Genomic DNA, 9339 nt, shown 5'->3' with positions numbered 1-9339 from the left:
AACAACAACTGAATGACATGGTAGTTTTCATCTTGAATGGTTCCAAATGAAACACCATATTTAGAGTGAAACTTTGTACTTTTGAAGACACCTTGAAAATCAAGGAGTAGAAAGCAGGAGACTGGTCATTTTGCCACCCTCTCTGCCATTTTGCAGAAATGTGTGCATCTCTTCCCCACATTGATCCCATTTTGAATGGTGAAAAGAATGGGTGTCCTTGCAAGAAGAAATGAAGCTGGTATCTTTCCTTTAGTGTAGAAGTACCCTAATATCATCTGTTATGCCTGACCAAAGCTCTGAAGGAGGGCTATCCAAGAGCCACTGGGATCCTGGGAAGAGGAATGCACAGCAATATTAAGTAGGAGTCCATAGCACTTCTTCCCTCCATTCCCTTGGGAAGGGGGAGCAATATTAAGTAGGAGTCCCTAGCACTTCTTCCCTCCATTCCCTTGGGAAGGGGGAGGAGCATACAGGCTTCATTCTATGACAATTGTCTAGTTGAAGATGGGGAAGAGGGAGACTTGAATTGGTGTTACTTCCTGTACTGCATCCTTTTAAAGAACTTTCAGGAAGGCCACAAGAGGCTGTCAGGATTTGAAAACTTACTTTTGATATCAAAGGGCTAGGAGCAGCTGTAAGGGACCAGTGTTGTTCTTCACTCAGGACCAGGGATGCCATGGAGGGAATAAAACCACCAAAGAGTCTGTGCCTACAGTCCTAAGAAAGTTATGTGATCCAGGAAAACTTTCAACATGTCCAGTACAGTGTCGCAGCAGAGGTGTAGCAGCCTTGCCAATATTATCAAAGCATTACTTGAAGTTTTCACAGTGACCTTAAGCAAATGCTGCAGCAAAGTGAGGGAGGCTGCAAAAAAATTGGAATGTGAGGCTGTAGTTGCTAGCATACAAGCTTTAAGCTCCAGTGCCTCCATCATTGTGACTAGGTACGCCTTGGTCCCATTCAAAATCACCAGGGCAGAGGGTGGCTCAAGAAGCTAAGCAATAGAGTGAACCCTATAGTTGGACACTTTTACCAGCACTCACAGCATTGGGGTGGGAAACGGACCACTTCTTATGCTGCTGGGCAAATTCCTAGTGTCTTGAGAACCACGGAGAAAATTTGCTTACCATAGTCAAAAATCTGGCCATGATACAGCCTCCAAGAGTCTCTGGGAAGGATTTTCTTGTCATCCACCCCCAAAGATTTGGAACATGAATCAAAAGATCATATTATTTCTTCCTCCTCCACCTTCACAGAGTGGCTGGAGGAAGATGGACCATCATGGCTGGTTCCTTGATGAACGTGTTTGAGTCCACCAAAATTAAAGTCATATTCCTGTTCCTCAGTGGAGATGAGATTTAATAAGCAAGTGTCTCACTGAAGAGAGGGTGGCTGGAGAGTCTGGTTATCTTCATCCTGCAACTGCTCATTGGGAATGGTGGGACTACCCTTTTCTTGCAGACTTGTTGGGGGTATGGTGGAAAAATGCTTCTTGTCCCTCAATCTTCTGGTGGAAGGATCAGTCTCCATCCTTTTTGTTGGCTCAGCATGAGCAGAAGATGTAGGTCAAGGCATGGGCATCCAGTGGTGCCAATAATGAGTTGGAAGATTCACTTACTTAGAATGGATGTCTTCCGTAAGGATTGAAAGGAAAAAGAAAAGGGGGATGATGATTTGATCCCCTTCCCCAACTTACACCTACCTCTAACAGATTGATTGATAGAATGGATATGGGGGAGGTGTTGACCCACTCTTTGTCCCCATACCACTAATGTGACTCTATTGACTGGTGACCAGTGACTGGTACCTAGTTACCTGTCAAATAATGATCAGACAATCCATCGTGATAATGCTTTCCATACTCAGGGATATGTGATCTGGTCTCTGGCACCATTGCTGAAGAAGATAAAAGAGGTGCTACAGGGCATTTAATATTTCTATTCTTTGAGAGACAGACTCCTGTGGTTGAAAAGTGCCTACCGTGATAGAGTTCCTCATTCTTCAGAAGCATTGCATCTCTTCCCATATACTCCTGGAACTGAGGAGTGATTGGTCCCATACTATCCAGGACTGAGGAGTTATATTCCTGTAAAACTTGAAACTGCTCCAATGGAGCAGTAATATTCTCAAAAGAAAAGAATGATCCCTTACACTCCAGGAGTCAATGATTTAAGGATCCCATATCTCTAGGATCAAAGAACACATGGGTGAAGAAGGGCCGTATCATAGACTCTTGACCAGGTCCCAAACATTGTCAGGCCATAGACAACAGAAAATGCAACAAACTGTTTGTATGCCCTTTGTACCAGATAAATATATGAGTGAAAACTCCATAAGCCTTCTTGTGCCTACATCTCCATTTTTGGGATGTTCCTAACAAAAATAGTATGTACTGCCAAAACTAGTACTCTCGTAAAGAAAAAATTATATGCAAATATTTGATTTTGAAGCAATGGAAATGCAAATTCATGCAATAGTCTAAAATTGTTTTGCTTTAGCCACTACATTTCAAAAGTAGTGTAATAAAATTATTTGCTGGAATAGTTAAATTAGCATTGTGTAAGTTTTTCTTTGAAAGTGTATTGACAATACAGTGCAATAAAATATTGCAATAACTGAGTGTACTGCTTAAGTAAGTACTTATTAATCCATTTCCACAATCGATTAATAAAACAATTAAGGGCACTACCCAAGCAAGCACCATTAATTAATTTCCTAAAACTGAAGAAACAAAGGGGAATAAAAATTCTGGAGCAAGAAAAGGGTGGTAATACTTGTACTACACACAAATATAATGCAGTCCTGCTGAAGCAAGTACGAAAATAAAATTATAGAAAGATTCACATGAATTACTTTACACAGGAAAGATAAAGGGAAGAACAGAAGAGCACAGGTAGATGAACACTGCAAAAACAAGTCCCCTAAATTTTCAAGAGAACTAAAACCCTGATTAAATAATGCAAGTACTGAGAGGATAATCACTGAATTAAAACGTGCAAATTAAATTGGCCAAAAATATATTTAAACACATAAATGAAGGTAAATTTTTGAGAGCAAATTTAACACATATGGGAAACATGTTTGAGAAAAATGAATATCAAGAAATTTTGTTAAAAAATGTCTCAGTGAACATGATACCAAGAAAGCTGCAGGACTTGATCAAATTGGTCCATGACTCATTAAAACTTCTGCCTCAGCTTTTTAGATTTCATAACATTCACAATCAATTTAAGTATTGCAACCTCAGCTGTCCCCAAAATATGGAAAACTGCAGAATGCCTAATATTATTCCCAAATCTGGTTCTCAGAATGATGCTGATAACTACTGGCCAATCTCAGTACTACCAAACTTGTCAAAATTGATTGAAAAACATGTCCATGACTTGTTCATGTCATATTTAACCAAACACTTGCTGTTACACCCTAATCAATTACGCTTTATACAGAAATAGTCATGTGAGACTGCCTTTATCTCCCTAACTCATAAATGGCTACAAGCACTTTATCAAGGTGGAAAAATAAGATCTGTATTTGTATATTTCAGGAAAGCTTTTGATAAGTGGATCATGAAATCCTTTGAAGAAACTTAAAATTTACCAGTGTGATGACAGGATGTTTACTTCATACTTAAGTGACAGAACACAACATGTTTATATAAATGATGTTCAGTCTGAACCTGGAAACATTAGATATGGAGTACAGACGGTTCAATTCTGGGTCCATTACTATTTATTTTATTTTATTAATGACCTACCACTTTTACTAAGGGACTCTATATCATCTACAGTTCTGTATGCAGATGACACAACATGTCAGACATCCAAAACACAAATGGCATGGTGGTAATTTCTGGTAAAACTAAAATATTACTTATCTCAACAAGGCAAAAAAGAACAAATCTTGATACAGCTCCTAAAGTCTTTGACCTAGACGATTCAGGCAATAAAATTAACACCCCTCCAGGGTGTCAGGCAATTACAAGCTCCATAAATCAAGACTATTACAGTGATGGCTTAAACCATAATGATTTCTCCATGTGTGTACATCAAAAAACAATTAGGAACTTGGAGGCCTAAATTGAAGAATTAAAACTAATGTTACATGCTATTAAGTTAGCACAGGGAAGGATTAATGAGCAAGTAACCTCATGTGAAATAGCAATTCAGACAGACTCCCAAACTGAAACAATATCAGATGCCCAATACTAGCCAAAAGAAAATGTAAAATGACCATGTAAGTAACAACTGATATCCAAAGTAATCCTGCATTGCAAACAACAGTACCCCCCTCTCAGTCTTGTGTCACAACTGCAGCAGCAGTAAGTGTACACCCATGGCCCCCAGCTCAGACGAGTCTGTTGCCTGCACCAACAACTACATTTCCAAGTGCTCAGACAAATGTGTCAACATCAGCTTGATTAGATCACACAACTGAGACACCAATTTCAGCACCCCTTCCTCCAAGACATGTGTCTGAAACACAGTCCAACACATGAAATCACAAGCCAGAAAAGATAGGACTCTAATAATTGGCTCCTCAATATTGAAAAGTATAATACCAATTAGACTTTTTAAAACAAATGTACTAGACTCTAAGAGGTGCAAAAATCGACAACATCATGGACAGAATAATGAATAGTAACCTTACCAAATACAACCAAATTATTATTTTAGTAGGTGGAAATGATGCCAGTGATGGAAATTCACTAAATCAAATCAGAACAGATTTTCAAATTTTACTGTATGCTGCTAGGTATTGCAGCCCAAAATACATATAAAATAATGATATCAGGACTACCTCCTCATGTGGACACCTTGGTAAAAGAAATCAATGATCTGATAACTGACCTATGCAAAGACTTCAACCTACAGTACATTCCACAATGCACATCTTTCTTCAGAACCAGGATGTCGACCTAAGCCTCTACCACAGAGAACAATTCATTTAAGTAGAAAAGGAACCTCTCAACTACTGTATTATACATACTAGGAAGCTGGCAAAGAGGAGAATGCCAATGCTTCATTTACAACAAATCTAAATGTACATAGTGAGATTCTTGACTCTAACTATTCATTGGACACTATTGTAAATGCAAACTTTAACAGATTTTCAGGGGCTGTATGCGACTTTGAAGACGCTAATAGATATGAACATTTAAATATAGAAATAGGATGTAAGAATGATAAAAGTAGTATGGAGACAATCTCAGTTGAGTACCGCATTGCATGATGACATACATATAATTGATATGAAACTAAATACAAAAGGTTTTAACATAGGTCACTTACATGTACAAGGTATAGTGTGAAAAACAGACCAAATTAAGTTAATGTTGTCTTCCAAGTAAAATAATATACATGTTTTAGGATTCACTGAAACCAAATTAAATGCTAACCACAATAATCTATTTCACTGTCAAGGCTACAATAAACCATTACACAAGGTCAGAGAGACAGCAGGGGTAGGTCTTGTTGTATACATTAAGGAAGATGTAAATACAGAAAGGTGACTTGACTTGGAGTCACATGAAATTGAGAATATCTTGGTGGAAATTTATGAAAATAATGTAAAATCATTCCTAGTTGGTTTCATTTATAGGCCACCTTCCTCCAAAGCAATTTGGAATGATAACTTTTTGAAACAAATGGAAAATGTTCTTGCACAGGAGAAAGAAACATATATATGTACTTGGCAATATAAATAAGGACCTTCTCAATACTCAAATAAGGAACAACTGGATGGAATTTATTGAATCATTAGGCCTAGTCCAGCTGGTAAATGAGCCCACAAGGGTAACAGAAAAATCAAGCACTCTTATTGATCACATTTATACAAACCTACCAGACAATGTGGCTGATGTTAATGTACCGAATGTTGGTCTTAGTGACCACTATCCTACTTTTTTTGACAAGAAAGGTTAAATGCAAGAAAAATAAGAAAAATACACACAAAACGATCACTTACAGATCGTTCAAACATTTTAATGAGGAACAATTTCTCAATGACCTATATAAAGTTCCATGGAATATGGTCCAAAATTTGGATGACATAGATGAAGCTCTGATGGTTTGGACTGGCTTATTTATGGATGTAGTCTCTAAGCATGCACCACAGAAAGTACATCAAATAAAGAATGAAATCCAACCCAATTGGCTTACTCCTGACATCCTAAATGCTATGAAAACATGAGACCAATTCAAGGCTAAGGGAAACCAAGCACAATACATGTATAAAGTATGGAGAAATAACAAGTATGATTAAAAAAGCTAAAAAAAATAATTATCAATCATTGCTTGAAAACAAAAAGAGCAACACAAACTCCATTTGGAAAGTCTTGAATGAACTCACTGGAGGAACACGCAAAGATCAGACAAATGAAATTCACTCACTTCTGATAAATGACACCATAGTCACTGATGTTGTAAATGTTTTCACTGATTTTTTTCACCAACATTACCACAAAATTAAAAGAACCAGCAATAGAACAACTTTAATAAAGTGAAAAAGTTCTGCAGCAGCAAAATCTCCAAGGAAGTATGTTTCTCTATTCCACCAATATCAAAAAGCTTTGTCAAAAAATGTCCCAGTAAACTTGATACCAAGAAAGTTGCAGGACTGGATCAGATTGGTACATGACTCATTAAATCTTCTGCCTCAGTTATTTCAGACAGCATAACATTCACAATCAATTAAGTATTGCAACCTTAGCTGTCCCCAAAATATGGAAAACTGTAAAAGTAATGCCTATTAACAAATCTGGTTCTAAGGATGATGCTGATAACTACCGGCCAATCTCAATACTACTAAACTTGTCAAAATTGATTGAAAAACATGTCCATAACTTGTTCATGTCATATTTAACCAAACACTTGCTCTTATGCCCTAATCAATCAGACTTTAGACAGTAACATTCCTGTGAGACTGCCTTGACCTCCCTAACTTATAAACATCTTGTAGCACTTGGTCAAGGTAGAATAATAGGATCTGTATTTGTAGATTTCAGGAAAGCTTTTGACATGGTGGATCATGAAATCCTTTTGAAGAAACTGAAAATCTGCCAATGTGCTGAAAGCACAATTAGATGGTTTACTTTATACTTAAGTGAGAGAACACAACATGTTCATATAAATAATGTTCTGTCCGAACCTGGAACAATTAGATATTGAGTACCACAAGGCTCAATTCTAGGTTCATTACTATTTATTTTATTTATTAATGACCTACCACTTTTACTAAGGGACTCAATATCATCTACAGCTCTCTATGCAGATGACACAACATTGTCAGACATCCAAAACCAAAGCATAAACTCAAAATTTCTTTACAGGATACCCTAAACAAACTGGACAACTGGTGCACATGCAATGGCATGGTGGTAAATACTAGTAAAACTAAAATGTTACTCATCTCAACACAGCAAAAAAGGACAAATCTTGATAGTGATGAACTATGATATGGAAGGATAAAAATTTGAAAATGGTCAGTCATGATAGACTACTTGGTGTTTTGGTAGATAATAACCTATCATGGACTGAACATATCAAACGTATCAGTAAAAAAGTCAATTCAAGTTTATGGCTTCTCAGTAGGATAAGACATTTTCTCCCTGAAAGGCAAAGAAAACTATTTTATAAGAGTTACATACAACCCTATTTAGACTACTGTAATATAGTATGGGGTAATTAAAATAATAAAAACATAGAAAAGCTGGCACAGCTTCAAAAAGAAGCATTTGGACTAATATAAATCCAGAAAGAAAGCAAGGAAAATTTAGCTGGTAAGTTAAAAAAATTACCTATTAAAGACTGAATCCGTTTGAGAAAAGCCAAATTAATGTACAGTAGTCCTCGAATAATAGTGCTCCTGAATATTTACAATCACTATTCCAGTATAGGCTACCTGGCAATACTCCCCACCAGCGATTCATGCCTACGAAACAGTATTAAATTCACAAACCAAATAAGGAATTATTCAGAAAAGTTTCCAATACTCTGAAACCTTGCTCTGGAATAGTATTCCAGTTGAGATTAGAAATGCCCACTCTATTTCCTTCTTCCAAACCCAATATATCCAGTGGCTTCAGAGATGCAGCTAAAATAAATTCCTTTGTATGAGGGCCTCAAAGTAGATTAGTTCTTCAGCTAGTTGTTTGACCCTCTTTAAATAAAGTAACTATTATTAATATTTTTATTTATATTATTATTATTATTATTAAAAACACAAAATATATCCTGCATGAGACAATGATTTGGTAGTCAGACTGGTTTCTCTCTGTTCTAGATTTCTAGAATGTTGCATACAATTGGAGCTTGGACTAGGTGGCTTGGCTGCCTGGAAAATTAGCAAGGCAATAGTAACAGATAATGAATTACCATTTTCAAGATGGTTGCCATGGTGACCATATTAGATGTTAGATTGGCACAATTTGCATTTAGAACCCACTAGGTTTCATAAACCCTATATTGATATGACATCCATTCAGGATGCATAGCAACAAAATGGCAACATGGTAGCCATATTGGATGTAATAGCATTATTTTTAACATTTAGCACCCACTAGACACCATAGGCAATCTTTTCTGTTGAAAACCTGACTTTCTGTTTAAGAGAAGTAACAATCACAATTAAGCTCACTGACACATAAGTCTTCTGATGACAATTCCGTGTCATTTTGACCAACCATCCAGGATGAGTACTGATAGCAATATTTTCAAGATGGTAATTATTTTCAAGATGGTTATATTGGCGGTCATACTGGCATTTTCATTAAGGACCATCTAGACATTATAAAAAGTCATTTGGTGAAAAACCCCAATGTTGATATGACTTTCCATTCAGGAATAGCAATACTAAGATTTTAAGATGGTTGCCATGGTGGCCATATTGGATGTTTCAGTGACACCATTTTCACTCAGGACCAAGTAGACATCATAAAAATTATTTGGTGAAAATCCCATGTTGATATGACTTTCCATACAGGAGTAGCAAATAGGAACTTTTAAAGATGGCTCCTATGGTGGCCATAATGGATGTCATTGCAACATTTTCATTACTAGACATAATAAGAAGCCTTTCAGTATAAACCCCATGTCAATATGACCATCTGTGGAGGAGTAGGGATAACAAAGATTTTCAAGATGGCCACTGTGGCTGCTATATTGGATGTCCACATGGCACCATTTTCATTTTAAATTAAGACCAACTAGACCTTGGAATGAATGTGTGCATCAAGTTTCATGGCTATTCTCCAAGTGTTTAGATGGAAACCTGTGGTACAGGACAGATACACAATGGATGGACAACATGCCATCTTATGGGCTTTTCTAATCTATGACCAGT

This window comes from Sinohyriopsis cumingii, chromosome 2, assembly GCF_028554795.1.
Source record: "Sinohyriopsis cumingii isolate HCF-2022 chromosome 2, ASM2855479v2, whole genome shotgun sequence".
NCBI classification, from domain to species: Eukaryota; Metazoa; Mollusca; class Bivalvia; order Unionida; family Unionidae; genus Sinohyriopsis; species Sinohyriopsis cumingii.
The sequence above is the reverse complement of the archived record's forward strand: the minus strand, read 5'-3'. Positions refer to the sequence as shown.